The 16,250-nt window shown below is 44.0% G+C and overlaps 1 protein-coding gene across 2 annotated transcripts in view; it reads right to left on the bottom strand.

Moving 5' to 3' along the window:
* The window catches only part of CCDC186 (coiled-coil domain containing 186), a 38,180-nt gene extending 28,002 nt beyond the window's left edge, over positions 1–10,178 (bottom strand). The window contains exon 1 of one of the 2 annotated variants that reach the window (XM_080620928.1): positions 10,088–10,178. The gene's annotated coding sequence lies outside the window, so the exon portion shown is untranslated. Of the gene's footprint in view, positions 1–9,792; positions 9,910–10,087 lie in introns of those variants that run through there. The other variant, XM_080620929.1, reaches the window with a different exon arrangement.
* Between the last annotated feature and the right edge of the window lie 6,072 nt (positions 10,179–16,250).

Here is a 16,250-nt window from a genome sequence, read left to right as displayed (position 1 = left end):
CTAGAAACTATCACAATGGGGCTCTTCTACAATAAACACATTGAAGAATGACGGAGGTGTGTGCCTGCAGACTGGGTTCTGTAAGCAGATTGACAGTCAAGGTTCAAAGAAATAAAAATCACTGCTATAAGAAAAATAATCTATTTAAGCTGCAAAACCTAAACACACTGTAGAGAAAGGGAACAGTAAAGGGAAGAAGCGAGTAATGCTTCACAGGTGTGTGTATATACAAGAACTTGTTCAAAGCAGGGTGGATTCTAAAAGAAAGCAAAAGCGAAGAGAGCACTGAGATAAGTAACTGAGGCACAAAATCTTCTGCAAAGGGAATAATAACAAGAAGTTAACACAGTAATTGCAGTTCCCTGGACACCAAACACATCAAACCATGCATTGCATGATATAATGGCCAACAGTCCCTTTCAACAAGAAAGGTTTTGCATCATCTTTGGGTAGATGTTTTTCACTCATAGCTGTGCTCCTAAAAGAGACCTTGTAGCAGAGTCACTGACAGAGAGGGAATCATCTACTCCCTGAACAAGTATACATGCAATCCACAAAACAGTGAAAATACGATTCTCCCATCAGCCAAGACTATGCATTCTCTTCACCTCTGGATGTGCAAAAACATCCAGTCAGGTTTTACAATCTCATTTTCAAACAGAAGTACAATGCAAATTTGCAAAGCTATCCTCCTTCCCCTTCCATTCCATGTGTGTCACAACAGAGTACTCATATTTCCCTTAAGTAATAGACTAAAGCCTCAAAATGACTCAAAGCTGCAATACACATATGATGCATTTCGGTGAGTAGATGGGGGACAAGGAAGGGAGTGATGAAGCACTCCATGGCTCATGAGTAGACAATCCCAACATCAGCAGGGCCCTAAGTACCATGCCCAGGCCAGGCAAGCAGCTAAGTGACAGAAAAATCTGGTTGACACCAACACAAGCAGCCTGAGTTCCCACAAGTCCCTACCACTCTCACATGGATCTGTCCTGGTTTCAGCAGGGATAGAGTTGATTTTCTTCCTAATAGCTGGTGCAGGGCTGTTTTGTCTTTAGTCTGAGAACAATGCTAATACACACCGTTACTTCAGCTGTTGCTAAGTAATGTTTACTCTAATCAAGGACTTTCATCTCCCATACTCTGCCAGTGAGGAGGAGCACAAAGAGCCATGAGGGAGCAGAGATAGAACACCTGACCCAAACTAGCCAAAGGGGTATTCCATACCACAGCATATCATTCCCAGTATATAAACTGGGGGGAGTTACCCAGAAGAAACCGATCGCTGGTCGGGTCATGCTGGATATCACTCAGTGGGTGGCGAGCGATTGTATTGTGCGTCCCTTGTCTTGCCTGGGTTTTATTTCTCTCTTTTTGTTGCCTCCCTTTTCATTACAACTATTATTATTACTTTATTTTCATTATTAAACTCTTTCTATCTCAACCTATGAGTTCTACCTTCACCACTCATTCTCTCTCCCATCCCACAGGATGGGAAGTGGCCACATGGGACTTGGTTGCTGGCTGGGGTTAAACCACAACAGCATGTCACCTCAGCGATCACGCAGTTGCACTACCACTGCAGTCTGTGCTGTAAACTTGCTAAGGAAGCACTGTGTACCTCTAAACAAAGTCCACATGTTTACAGGAAAAACCTTCCTAGAAGACAAGCCCCTTGAAATTGCTTCAGAGCCATTCTATTCGCATTGTTATCAGAGATCACAGTATCACAGTATCACAGTATGTTAGAGATTGGAAGGGACCTCAAAAGATCATCTAGTCCAATCCCCCTGCCAGAGCAGGAACACCTAGATAAGGTTACACAGGAATGTGTCCAGGCGGGTTTTGAATGTCTCCAGAGAAGGAGACTCCACAACCTCCCTGGGCAGCCTGTTCCAGTGTTCTGTCACCCTCACTGAGAAGAAGTTTCTTCTCAAGTTTAAGTGGAACCTCTTGTGTTCCAGTTTATACCCATTACCCCTTGTCCTATCATTGTTTGCCATTGAGAAGAGCCTGGCTCCATCCTCATGACACTCCCCCTTTATATATTTATATACACTAATAAGGTCCCCCGCAGTCTCCTCTTCTCCAAACTATAGAGACCCAGCTCCCTCAGCCTTTCCTCATAAGGGAGATGCTCCACTCCCTTAATCATCTTTGTCGCCCTGCGCTGGACTCTCTCCAGCAGGTCCCTGTCCTTCTTGAACTGAGAGGCCCAGAACTGGACACAATATTCCAGGTGCGGTCTCACCAGGGCAGAGTAGAGGGGAAGGAGGACCTCTCTCGACCTACTGACCACCCCCCTTCTAATACACCCCAGGATGCCATTGGCCTTCTTGGCCACAAGGGCACAGTGTTGGCTCATGGTCATCCTGCCATCCACTAGGACCCCCAGGTCCCTCTCCCCTACACTACTCTCTAACAGGTCATTCCCCAACCTATATTGGAACCTGGGGTTGTTCCTGCCCAGATGCAGGACTCTACACTTTCCCTTGTTATATTTCATCAAGTTTCTCCCTGCCCAACTCTCCAGCCTGTCCAGGTCTCGCTGGATGGCAGCACAGCCTTCTGGCGTGTCAGCCACTCCTCCCAGCTTAGTGTCATCAGCAAACTTGCTGACAGTACACTCAATTCCCTCATCTAAATCATTGATGAATATATTAAATAATACTGGTCCCAATACTGACCCTTGAGGCACTCCACTAGATACAGGCCTCCAACTAGACTCCGCCCCATAGACTACAACTCTCTGGCTTCTCTCCTTCAGCCAGTTCGCAGTCCACCTCACTACCTGATCGTCCAGACCACACTTCCTCAATTTAGCTATGAGGATGCTGTGGGAGACTGTGTCAAATGCTTTGCTGAAGTCAAGGTAGACCACATCCACCGCTCTGCCATCATCCATCCACAATGTTATTTCCTCATAAAAGGCTAGGAGGTTGGTCAAGCATGACTTCCCCTTGGTAAAGCCATGTTGACTGCCCCTCATAACCCTCTTACCCTTGACATGCCTTAAGATGGCATCAAGGATAAGGTGTTCCATCACTTTCCCAGGGATGGAGGTGAGGCTGACCGGTCTATAGTTACCCAGGTCCTCCTTCTTGCCCTTTTTGAAGACTGGAGTGACATTTGCTTTCCTCCAGTCCTCAGGCACCTCTCCCGTTTCCCAAGACTTGGTAAAGATGATGGAGAGTGGTCTAGCAATGACTTCCGCCAGTTCCCTCAGCACCTGCGGGTGCATCCCATCTGGACTCATGGATTTATGGATGTCCAGATTGCTCAACTGGTCCCTAACCCATTCCTCGTCGACTAAGGCAAACTGCTCCCTTGACCTGACTTCATCTGAGGTCTCAGGAGTACAGGGCTCTTCAGGACTGCCTCCGGCAGAGTAGACTGAGACAAAGAAGGCATTCAATAACTCTGCCATCTCTGTATCTTCTGTCACCAGGGCACCCATCCCATTCACCAGTGGGCCTACCTTGCCTCTGGTGTTAGTTTTATCAGCTATGTATTTGAAAAAGCTCTTTCTGTTGTCCTTGACCCCTCTGGCCAGATTTAATTCTAAGGAGGCCTTAGCCATCCTAGCTGCCTTCCTACCTCCTCTAGCAGCAGCCTTATATTCCTCCCGAGTGGCCAGCCCCTCCTTCCATGACCTATAAACTCTTCTCTTCCACTTGAGCATACCCAGCAGTTCCTTATTTAGCCACGCAGGTCTCCTGGCCCTCTTTCTTGACTTCCTACGTGTCGGGATGCTTTGCTCTTGAGCTTGGAATAAGCAATTCTTGAATGTCAACCAACTATCTTGGGCCCCTTTACCTTCAAGCAGCCTTGCCCATGGGATTTCCCCTAGCAATTGCTTGAAAAGGCCAAAGTTTGCACTGCTAAAGTCCAGGGTTGCAATTCTACTTGCTATTCCACTGGTCCTACCACACAAGATCCTGAATTCCACCATCTCGTGGTCGCTGCAACCAAGGCAGCCCTCAACCTTTACTGCTTCGACCAGATCCTTATTTCCTGGTTCTTTCTCAAACTGCACTGGATTGATAACTGAGAAAACTGCTGCTGCTACTCTTTATTTTGCTTTAGGAGATGGCACATTCTCAAGATATGCTCCACTGGAAATTCATCATACAAATCTAAGCAAACACCCTTAAGCAATAGCCTCTTCAAATGTTCTGTAAAGCTTACTGACCTTCCATATCGGAACTATGCAATTCAGGTTTAGTGTGCAAGTTGGCCTGTCAGCTAAGAGAAGATTTAAAGCTTGTCCTCTGGACAGCTTCTTACGAAGATAGCTAGAACATCCTCAGCCTGCACCATGAAAGCATATTACTATTTCTTTTTCCTAGTACCAAACCAGAAGACTTGGGCAGCACTACCTAACTCGAGAAACCTGTCCGCTGGTGCTGTGTTACTGTCCTCTTCAACAGATTCCAAGTAATTTTACAAACATCTCTGCTCCTTTTTGTCCTCCTCTCCAATTCCACAAGAAAAAAAAAAAAAAAAAAAAGAGATGCCAGTTTGATCTATGGGCTCATACAGATTCTTTTTGCCAGCAGATCCCAATGTTGAGGGAGCAAGCAGGGAGAGAACAGCTTCACTTTCATACTGGAGGTACCAGGTGCAGACATTTCTGAATCACCCCAGTTTTGGCAAAGCTGGATTTAGGAAAGCAGACATACAGCTTGCCTACAGATTTAGAAAGATGTGAATTTTATCTCTGTATAACCCAGGTGCTAGATGAACAGAGAATTCTATACCCCAGTTAAATCAGTTAGAAATGTAATGCCTTCACATTGATTGCCTTGTTTGTTCACCTGCAATTGTCCAACCAGTAACGCAAGAACCAAAGAACCTGAAACTGTAGATGCTCTAAGCAGAAACCAGAACTGTTCCCTCTACTTTCTTTATTCTGTGTTTCTGACAGGTCTCCAAACACCATGAGGTCTGTTCACTGGCATGTGTTACATCTGAAGATAGAAATATCACCAACTTTGTTGTGCAATCTTTCAAAGCTGCTCCAATAACAAAAATAGTTTTAAAATCAAGACACATGCAAAAAGGCTACTAAAAGAAATCCAGACTAACAGCTAGATCTGCAGTTGGGGCATCTGGAAGTCAGACTTCCTTTGAATGAGAAGCATTATCCTCATGGAATTATAGCTACTGAAGAAAATACTCAATTGTATCACTCAATAGTAAATTAAAATGCAGTCATGTGAATTTCCAAGATGTGGAAACGTGTTAAGATGAGACAATACAATCCAGTGCAACACTGAAGATGGACTTTATCTCACAGAGTTAACTGGGATTTATTGGCTGAAGAATACTGAAGAGAACAATAATGATTTTTAGAGTCTTCCTGAGGAGCATGATAATGATTTTGAGTCTTCCTTACAAGTCCAACAGATATGAAGTAACCATAGTAAGACTTCAAGAAGTTGCAGACAAAACGCTTCACAAATGCCACAGCATTTACAAGGAAGACCATAATTTATGTGTCTGAACAGTTTGTTCCACAAAGGACTATTCCTCTTCTTTAAATATCAGGCTACAAAATATTCTACTAGAAGCATAATCTTAGATGAATCACAATAGAATAATAAGCACTTTTACTATCTTTGAACACGTTATCCTAAGACAGAGATATTAAAGTAACCATTAACAATTAGACAACTGTTAGTATCACAGGAACTGCCACTTCATTTCAATTCAGGTTTAATTTCCAACCTACTACACTCGGGTAAGAGATAAAGCTGTAGGACAGCTGACGTGCTAGCATGCATACAATGACGTTCAACAAAACTGATAAAGAAGTTACTGATTTTGGGGTATGACAACAGGTTTTTTTCCTTCTTATAATTGTGTTGTTTAATGTAAAACCCAAATGCATCTTTCAAAGAGCTTTTCACACCTCTACTACACAATCATTATTTGAACAAAGTAAAATGCTTTTCCCAATCAGTGTCAAGCTGTCACTGCACCAGAACTCTTCCTAAAGATTTTACATGACAATACAACTAAAATTAAATGGAAGAGAAATTTTACTGTTTGTGTTAGCAGTTAACTGAAGTGTTACTCTAATAATAATTTCACCTAAACTAATCTGAACAGACTGAACACACCTCTCCACTTGCTGGGTGAGGTTTTTACTTTTTCTAGAGCAAAATATCCTCAACTACTGTTTACTGCTTATTGCATTGACTACAAAAACTTTCCTGTTTCCAACTAAGACCCAACTTACCTGTATTTTGCAAGGTATCTTTCATAAGGACCCCATCACAAATGGCTTTACCAGACTAAGCATTACACTACCTAGTAACACTGCAGAAGAGGGAAACTGGAATCCTAGAGATAATTCTATTTTCAACTTAAGTTTATAAAGAAATGAAGATTCACCTAACAAAGTTCTTGTCACATTCTACATGACAAGAAACAAAAAGCAGCTCTACCATACACCAGCTGTGTAGAGGCGATAATCAAAAGTTTCAACTAAACTGAAAGGGACTAGGATAGAAAAGGTCCAAAACCAGATATTTTACATAATCTAGCATGAGATGTATAAACATGGAGCCAGAAGGACTGTTTGAAATTAACCTGGTTATATCTCCACACATAAATGTAACCAGAGCAGCAAGCCACCGAAGTTTAGAACTGATGAAACACCCTAAAAGGAGATTAACTGGATTGAAAAGCATCATAGCACCTAAGAAAAAGTCAGGAAAAGAGCATCTTAAGAGATTAAACTGATCATCACTGCCTGTATTTCATACAAAACAGACGAGTGAGGCCATGAGGCTTCATACACCGATGGTGCTCCTGTATTTAGAGACCACACAAACACCCCCGAGTCCCACCTACACTAGCTCCCCCAATATTAATTCACTTATGCCCAAGACACTGCTCAAATTAGGAAGATTATTACTGGGCTATCACCTAATATTGCTGAGAAGAAAGATGCAATATACCGTGTCCATTTACACAGAAAAGCTAAAGGGCTGCAACACAGACAGGACAACTGTGACTCACAGTACTAGTGGTAATGCTGGCCATGTACTGGGGCACCACATCCTTCAGAACAGACATAACTTGACACAACTCCCTGATTCAGCTCACACAAAGACTTGTTTTGATGCACATGCCTGAAGGGAGGGGAATGGAACAGTGTGTACACACAGTGGATACTATGAGGATTTCCTTACTTTTACCAGTTTAATACTTAATCTCCACTGTTTTTTGTTTTTTTAATCTGAATTTATATAAAGGCAGACTGCATAGCCCTATGGCAGTGCCAAAGTGCAAAGCTCAGCATTTCTGTAAATCCTTTTAACATAAGTCAAGTACTTTAGAAGACAAGGTTTACTCAAACTTTATCTCTGCTTATGTCACAAGTTAGATAGTTGAGCAACACTGCATGAATTCCTTCAACACATCACTAGGTTTTCTACCCATCTCACACAAGTCACTAATGTTATGGACATGTTAACTCTACATATGGATTCAAATAACAGCAAAACTCCAAAATTAACTTAATCAGTTAAGGTTTAACAAGTGGGAGTGGATTTGTTTCCATCACAAGTCTTGGGGTACACCTTGATAGTGTTATTTTATGTCATACTAGTCCCAAGGTTAGAAGTTCATGTCTAAGATGTAGCAACAGGACCCTTTTACTATGAACTTCACATGAGACTTGCATACTTAAGGGTTTACACCTTCAGCTCTGCTTACAGCCAGGTTAATGTCAGTTAGTCACTACTTTGTTTGCATTCACATTCTGACACTGATAATATCACCTGTGTAAAGAAGAATGTTGTAAAGAACGAGAACAAATCAATTTATGATCGACTTCACAACGTGGAAAATCATACATTCTATGACAGGTCTTCTCCACCTATAACCAAGTCATAACTCTTGTTCACACTGTAACAGTTAGAGCACTGGCAGACCTTATAGAACTGTAGTGTCATGGTAGTGGGAAGATATACGTCTTAGCATACTTGGCACTGAAGATGCCAGCATGTTTGCTATCAATGGCTGTTCTCAAAGTTTCCAGAACATGCAACAGGGCTACAAATTTCCAACCATGGCATTACTGTCTGCATGACCACTGCATACTGAAAAACACCATTCATGAGGATGGAAAGGCTCTTTTTTCACACCTGATTCTCCTACAGAATTTCTCCAGTATCCCTGAAAACAAATAAGGAAAAAACTTCAGTCCTTTAAGAATCTGAATGAGTCAACTCTAAGCTCTACAGAAGACTGACTTCTGCTACTATAAGAGATAGTATTATAGGCAATATTAGTACCTTTAAAGAAAATCAGTATTCTGTGTACTTCTTTAAATTTGAGTCCTGATTTTCTCTTCTCTTCTGGTATCAGTTTCTTTCTTTTTCCTCTCAGTTTGAGGGAGCAGGCTCTTGGTCTATGACTTGAAGGTAAGAATTATCCATACGGCTTTCCAGTATTGTTTTTGGCAAGAGGATAAGAAGGTCAGAACAAGCCAACCCAGAACAGGTACAGGATTGCCTACTGGAACCCATGTGTTAAGAAAAGTTGCAGACTACTGACTTAATCTACTTTCCCTGCCTAGTAACAGTACTAAATCCAGAAAAGCACTTGCTTTTTTCCATAGCTCTTTAAAAAGCCAGCTTCAGGAAATTCAGTATTAGCCTTGGGTAGTGACAACCAACACAGCTGCTAATTAGGACCAAAGAAACCATTCTTCATATGTGGTTCTTCGGTCCTTTTCTCAACACTTCGAAATGGTAAACCTCACAATACCAACAAACACCTCCCAACAACCTAAATCAAGTCTTATCAAGCAACAGAAAATATTGCTTTAAAGCCAAGTCAAGAATGGATAGTTGAAGAATTTCAGTCAAAGGAGGGCTCAAAGGCAATACAGAACAAGTTAAGGGGTTTTTTGCCCCATAAAATGGATGGCATTTCACATTGACAGTTTCTTAAAACACCTTCAGACTTTCAGTTTCTCTTACTCCTAGAGCGTAACCGTCTCCTCCTAAAATCACGGCAACATAAGCATTCATAGCAGTCAGCGATTACACTTCCTTGTCAATACAGAAAGATAGCTGTAGCTCATGCTGTTTCAACGATTTCCTTATAACAAAACACACTGGGACACTGGTCACATGTGAGTTTTTAGAGTATTCTGCTCGAAATATTTCAACTTCTGAAAGGCAGTTTTAGGAGATAAAGCAAAGAAACACTAAGGCCCGACTAAGAGATTTTTAATCTTACACGGAAGTTTCAATTCTGCAAGAAACCCTCTCCTGGTCTGCAGTCTCACTGACCATATACATGTCTCGGACTCACCTGTGCAGACTATATTTCCAAGACAAGACCCAAAATCTGCAAGCCTACAATCATCATCCTACTGAAGTTACACTAAAGCTTCCTGCTTCCAAGCCTAGAAGGGCAAGCAGCTTTTGCAACTACCTTCTGCCAAAACAAGGACACGCACCCTATCGAACCACCGCAGCCGCCTCCAAAAAATAACCTACATACCGGTGTAACAGTTGCTGCCTTTTGTTGCCGACTTACTTAACCACACAGTGAAATCAACACACAACCAACGAAACAGGACAAGCTGATGAACAACGCGGAGAAGCAAGCTGTCAAGAAACAAAGAGACTCCGAGCCCGCACGGAGCCAGAGCTGCCCGCTCGGAGGTCCTGACTCCGAAGCGCTACTAAGGCAGGACCTCATGCCCCTCACCCGGCCCTCACTTCCCCTTGCCCCTCTCCTCTTGCGGGACCTAAGCCTCACCCACAGAGCTGACGAGACCGCTGCCAGCCGGTGCCCCGTCCTCACACACAGCGGCCGCCACAGTCACCTCCCCCCCGGAGCCCACCGCCCGCTCCCTCCGGCGCGCCGCGGAAGGCGGCCGCAGCGGGCGGCCGCAGCGGGTCACCGGCAGCGCCGCCCGTCCTCTAGCCCGGCCCTCCCGGGAGCGCCGAGCCGGCCCGCCTCGCCTCCCCCCGAACCGAGCGGATAACCCCGCGGTGCATGCCACCTCAGGGAGCCAGGCAGCGCCTGCGGGGGCCCGGCAGCAAGCACTTACCCGAGCTCTACGAAGCCGCCAGCAAAGGCGACAACCGCCCCATGGCGGCGACGCGACCAGCCCCCTACCTGACACATCAACAAAGATGGCGGCGGCGGGCGGGGTTTCGGCCAGGGGGCGGGAGGCGGGGCCGCGGGAGGCCGGCGGCCGGGCCTGGCCGGGCAGAGCTGACCGTGCAGGGGTGTCCATGGTGCTGCCAGGAGCTCGGAGGGGTTGGGACAGTTCCGTCCCGGGGTATCCCAGAGCCGGCTGACGCGGCCCCGGCACCCCGCCCTGACGGCGTGATTCATCGTGGCTGGTTCAGCCTGGAGAAGACTCCTTAAGGGAGGCCCTTAGAGCAGCTCCAGTCCCTAAAGGAGCTACAGGAAACCTGAAGAGAGGCTTTGGACAAGGGCCTGTAGGGACAGGACAAGGGGAATGGCTTTAACCTGCCAGAGGGGAGGTTTAGCTTAGACATTAGGAAGAAGTTCTTCCTTGTGAGGGTGGAGGAGCTGCCACAAAGGAGAAACTCTTCACCCCAACAGTTTTTAAGAGAGAAGGGCGCAGATACCCTGCTTCTTGCAAGATCAGTGCACGGACTAACAGAGTCACTTCTTCCCTAAGTAAACAGCATCTCGTTTTCCAGAACCAACCCCTACACACACCGTCAAAAGCCTCCTGGATCCACATGCCATGTAAGAGGAAATCTAGAGTCTCTTTATTGCTTATTCTGACAGGATTTGGGCATCGAAAACCTGGAGGATGCCTCAGTGTGGGGAGCAGCAATTTTTCAGTGGAACACGAAGTGCTTTGGAATCCAGAGCACTACACAAATGCCATTTTATGTTATTTAATTAAAAATAAATAGAAAAAATTACGCTGGCAGGCAAGCTGTTAAATGAAAATGGTCTCATTTACTATAGCAGATAAGCTGAAGTGAGCACTGGCTGTTTCCTGCAGGAACTTCTTAAACAGAACAATGGGAAGGCAAGTTAAAATCACTGAATAATTTGGTTTGGCAGGGACCTCAGGAGTGTATGCAGTCTAATCTCCTATGCATGGCAGAGCAAACTTTGATGTTAGATCAGATTGCTCCTTTATTTTGGCTAATTTACTTTTATACGCATATAAAACCATACACATACCTATATGCTTCATACCTATAACCCCAGCGATGATTTCTTTAGCACATGCCTTTGATGACTTTGAAAATAGAACGTGCTGCATAACATTACTTAGAAATGTTAATTGGGAGCATTATTTTCCTCCTCATTCTTTCCAGGTTGCTGGAATTTCAGAGCCACAAATCCAAGTTTTGGGATCCTAGAAAATGTTCCCTTGAAAGCTGTTGTGATTTAACCCCATCCAGCAACTAAGCATCATGCTGCTGCTTGCTCACTCCCCCAGCAGTGGGATGGAGGAGAGAACTGGAAGATTCAAACTCGTGGGTTGATAAAGACAGTTTAATGGGACAGAAAAGGAAGAAAATAATAATAATGATGATAATAAAGATGAAAAAATAGAATGTAGAAAACAAGTGATGCACAATGCACAATGCAATTGCTCACCACCAACCAACCAATTCCCAGCATGTTCCTGAGCAGCAGCCCTCCAGCCAGCTTCTCCCCCAGTGTTCCATGCTGAGCATGATGCATATGGTGTGAGATATCCCCTGGATCAGTTGGGATCGGTGTCCCAGCTGTGTCCCCTCCCAACTCCTTGTGCACCCCTAGCCTGCTCACTGGTGGGACAGCATGAGAACCTGAAAAGTCCTTGACTTAGCCTAAGTACTAGTCAGCAACAACTACAACATTGCTGTGTCATCAACATTATTCTCATCCTAAATACAAAATACAGCACTGTACCATAACTAGAAAAGTTTGCATGTTCATCATTTTGGGAAAGTTAATACTGCTTCAGACAATTAAACAATATCCTAACCACCACCTCTAAAGCAGGGGAGTCAGATGAATGTCTTTAAAACGTCATTTAGGTAAAAGCATAAACAAGAGTAGGTTGTAGAGAAAACGTGCCCTCAGCTTTAACCTCCAAATAATATTTTGGAGGCAAAATATATTTTGCTTTGCTCATAATACACTGTGCATTCAGTATTGCTAAAAATAACATAAAAATCAGGTATGGAATAGAGACAAGCAAAAATTGTCCATTTTCAGAAAGCACTGCCATGTAACACACACTTGCTAATTGCCATGCAGCCCAAGTCTAAGCTTTGCTTTCAGAAATGCTTCTTTGCCACTCCTGCTCCTGTTCTGCAGCTGAGTGGCAAAGTTCACACAGTCTTGCTGCTCTGTAACACAGGCAGTTCAGTGCCCAAATGCTTCTTCTTTGGTCTTCTAGCTATTTACAGGCAACTACAGAGACACCAGTGTACTCTGCCCTTCTAAGATTTATGCTTCTGCTTTGCTGTACACTTTGTCTGCAGCCCCACTGGTGTTAATCGTACATGGCTTATTGTGTCCCATCAGACTTGGCAGAATTTCAGCTGATTTTCACCTTTTATTCTGGATGTTTTTTTTCAGTAGGACTGAAATCAGGCTCAGAAAATTGAACCTGGTTATGGCAGTTCTCCCTTAAAGGCAAGTGAAAAGGCGCTTTTTTTGTACTCGGCAGGACTCCCCATGGCTCTAGTCCCAGCACTGATGCTCAGACAGTTCTGACTTACAATATCTGTGCTTAGGCCAGATTTTCATTTAAAGAGTATCTTATCCCCAGGAGGCATCCACAGATACTTAGGGAATGATAATGACAGGACATAGAGAGAGCCCCTTCCCCAAACTGCCTGCATTCATATTAAAAAAAAAATGACCGAATTACTGTAATTTGGCATGTACAAATGCTGAGGAAGACAATTTCTGAGTGAGAGAACCTACCATCTGAAATACAGTCAGTCACACACAACAGACTTCTACTGCAGACAGCAGCTCTGCATTGCAGAGGCAGAAGCAGAATTTAGACCATATTTTCCAAAGGTTGTAGTTCTAGCTTTTGGCTCGTGCTATGTTATCTAGAAGAAAAGCGTTCATGTATTTGCTCAATTTCCAAGTGACTTTTGTTAATTATACATAGCATTTCTACAGCTTTGCCCACTGAAGGGCCTTACTTTCCTGGGTTTTATTACTGTTCCTATGCTTTCTCCTTCAACTAAAGTGTTAGCAATGCCACTTCAAGAGAGAACAATGAGGTGGCTTGAAATAGCAGATGTGCTGAACACCCCACACTCCTCTGGGACTACTGGCACTGCAAAGCTATAGCTGGCATTGCCAAAGAGCTGGGAGCAGAGTCCAGGTTGCCTGACTCCCATCTTCTGTGTTCGTCACAAGGCAGGTCTGCTATAATGGAATTACCATAGGATGATTTGATTTCTGCATTTGACATCATGCCAAGATTACATAAAAAGACACTATTTTCTTCATTAGGAATTGGTTTCATTGTTTATTTTATTCTAAGCAAGCATGATTTACCATGGGTCTTCAGGGAGGGAGCACCATCCACAAGAACACAGGAGCCCCATCTTCCCCCCCACATGTCCGGTAGGGACAGAATCTCTGCTGAAGCTGCAGTCCCACTGGCTAAGGCCCTGCCACACTGTCACCAATCTATGCACAGCAAATCCTAATTGTGGCTGTCATCATACAAGTGCTCTGAGTAAGTTATACCTGGAAAAACCTACTTTCATTATATGTTGCTTGGACTGTCCTTTGTTCAGCATGTAGCTCAGTGGTGTCCCAGCTAGTCTAGGCACTTAGTGGTGTCCCAGCTAGTTCCTAGGCACTTAGACTCTACATTATTAGAGCTAATGACACACTGGTACAGTTATTACAGAACTTGCACATAGGCAAGCCCAAAGCTCTTGCTAAAAATTGCAGGCAAGCCACATCAACCTCCTGCAGCTCCTGTGATGTTGCTCCTGATCAGCCTCCATGCTAACAGCACTCTCCCCAGTTACCTCTCACACTCCTTCACATTTATCTTTTTCCACTGCTGCAGCCAGACCTGTTATTTTTTATTTTTAGCATTAATTTTCCTGCGGTCATTTCCTGCCCTTTCTTGTCGCAGTATCCTGAGGCATGGAAAGCCCTCAATGACTGACATTTAAGAACAAAACCAGTGAAAACAACATTTGCCCTGGCTCAATCATCCTTTGGCACTTTTAACTTTGTGGCAATTCACATGCTGATAAAGTTCTGTCTCCAGTGGGATACGTGGTTTTCCTTTTCATTGCATCCTGTCAATATAATTCCAGCACAATCTATAGTGCTAATTAGTGTCATTTCAAAAGACTGTTCAGACTGGCAGCATTGTTTTGGTTCAGCAGGCCTTGGGGAATGGAAATGTGTAGCTAGCTAAATGTACTAGAATATTGTAAGTCACAAAGTCTATTTTTTTCCCCAGAGAGAAGTCTGAATGACAGAGAAGTATTTTGTAATGCCTGAGTGGTATTACTGCTTCTCAGGCACAAGGATTATTGGGCTAATCTTATGGACCTAGGCACAAGGTGCAGAGAGGTAATGGATCATAACTGCTCCATCTCCCCACAACCTCCCATGTACAACTCTGTCTACTCTGACATGCAAAGCTGGGCAATTTGGCAGATGGATTTCCTGAAATCCCACCTAATCCTACCTAATTTCCCCTCCTTCTTTCAGGGCAGCCTCCAACACAGTCAGCTTCTACTCAGATTGCAGCTGAGGGCCACGATTGGAGCCAGGGAGGGTCTTTCCTCTGACTTTGGTAGGTAGTATCTGAACCAGCCACAAAAGTCTCAGCAAACCTTTGATGTGTTGTTCCTTTTTCTCTTGAGAATGATTAGCAGGGAACAATAGTTTGGCAGACAGGATCCTAGTCTTAAAACACAGGAGATTTGGACTGAAATGCCATCACAGCCAGACTCCAAATGACTTTAAGACAGAATAGCTGTGCTTCAGTTTCTTCTCTGTGAACAGAGATATTAATTCCCTGCCCCACAGAACCTTGTAAGAATAAAATCCATCACTGACTTTATGCACTTTAATAATAAGTGCAACAGCATAGGCACTAAAATAAAATAGATTCATTTAGTTTTGGTGGAAATTTAATTGCACAGCACTGGAAAAACCTGAGGGCATGTCTAAGTACAAGCGTAACTGCATCAGTGTTGAGGACAAAGTATGTTTTCCAGTGAAGATAGAGACATGAGGATGGGAAACAAAAGTTAAAGGAAGAAAAGAGGAGAACACCTTTTGTAGAAAAGGAAGAGGAGAAAGAACAAAAGAAAGCAGAGAACATATTAGAAATGGGAGATGAAGTGATGTATTTTTCAGGCTGCAGGACAAAAATCATCATTGAATCACAGAATGGTTTGGGTTGGAAGCGACATTAAAGCTCATCCAGTTCCAGCCCCCTGCCACGAGCAGGGACACTTTCCACTAGAGCAGGTTGCTCCAAGCCCCTGTGTCCAAGGTGGCCTTGAACACTGCCAGGGATGGGGCAGCCACAGCTCCTCTGGGCACCCTGTGCGAGGGTCTCACCACTCTCAGAAAAGAACTTCTTCCTAATATCTAATCTAAATCTTTCAGTTTAAAGCCATTTCCCCTTGTCCTAGCTCTACAGGCCCTTCTAGAATGTCCCTCTCCAGCTTTCCTGTAGCCCCTTTAGGCACTGGAAGGACACAGGACTGCAAGGGGGGGGAGTTCTCACAAGAGAGGAGTGTAGGGGAACAATCCCCTGCATTGACCTGCTGGCCATGCTACTGGTGATGCAGCCCAAATAAAATATTATAAAATAAAAATGGATCAGTTTAATGCATTGAATTTCATCATTCTTCATAAGTCTCACAGCCACCTTCTGAACTTGCAGTAAACAAGGTTGTCTAACTGATGTCCTGAAAGGATTTTCCTTTTATTGGAGAAATTACAATAAGCAGCTACACAGCTTTGCTGCTGCTCAACTATGAGTGTTGGCCCAACATGCTGGTGTGCCTGCCGCTGTGAACCACTGACAGGCCAAGGCAGGAGGAGCCCAAAGCTGCTCAGGCACACAGCTGCGAGTACTGCCTGTAGGTTGTTCTGAAATTAAGAGCTAAGGACAGTATTGTCATTGCTCTCTTTAGCCAGTATTTTGTAACTTTTAATGATTCTTTCTCCCTCACTAAGAGCAGTACAAGAATCCTCAAGGTTACTAGTGA

The sequence above is a fragment of the Psittacula echo genome, assembly GCF_963264785.1.
Source record: "Psittacula echo genome assembly, chromosome: 6".
In the NCBI taxonomy this organism is placed as follows: Eukaryota; Metazoa; Chordata; class Aves; order Psittaciformes; family Psittacidae; genus Psittacula; species Psittacula echo.
Note: the sequence above shows the minus strand (reverse complement) of the source record. Positions and strands in the feature narration are given on the sequence as shown.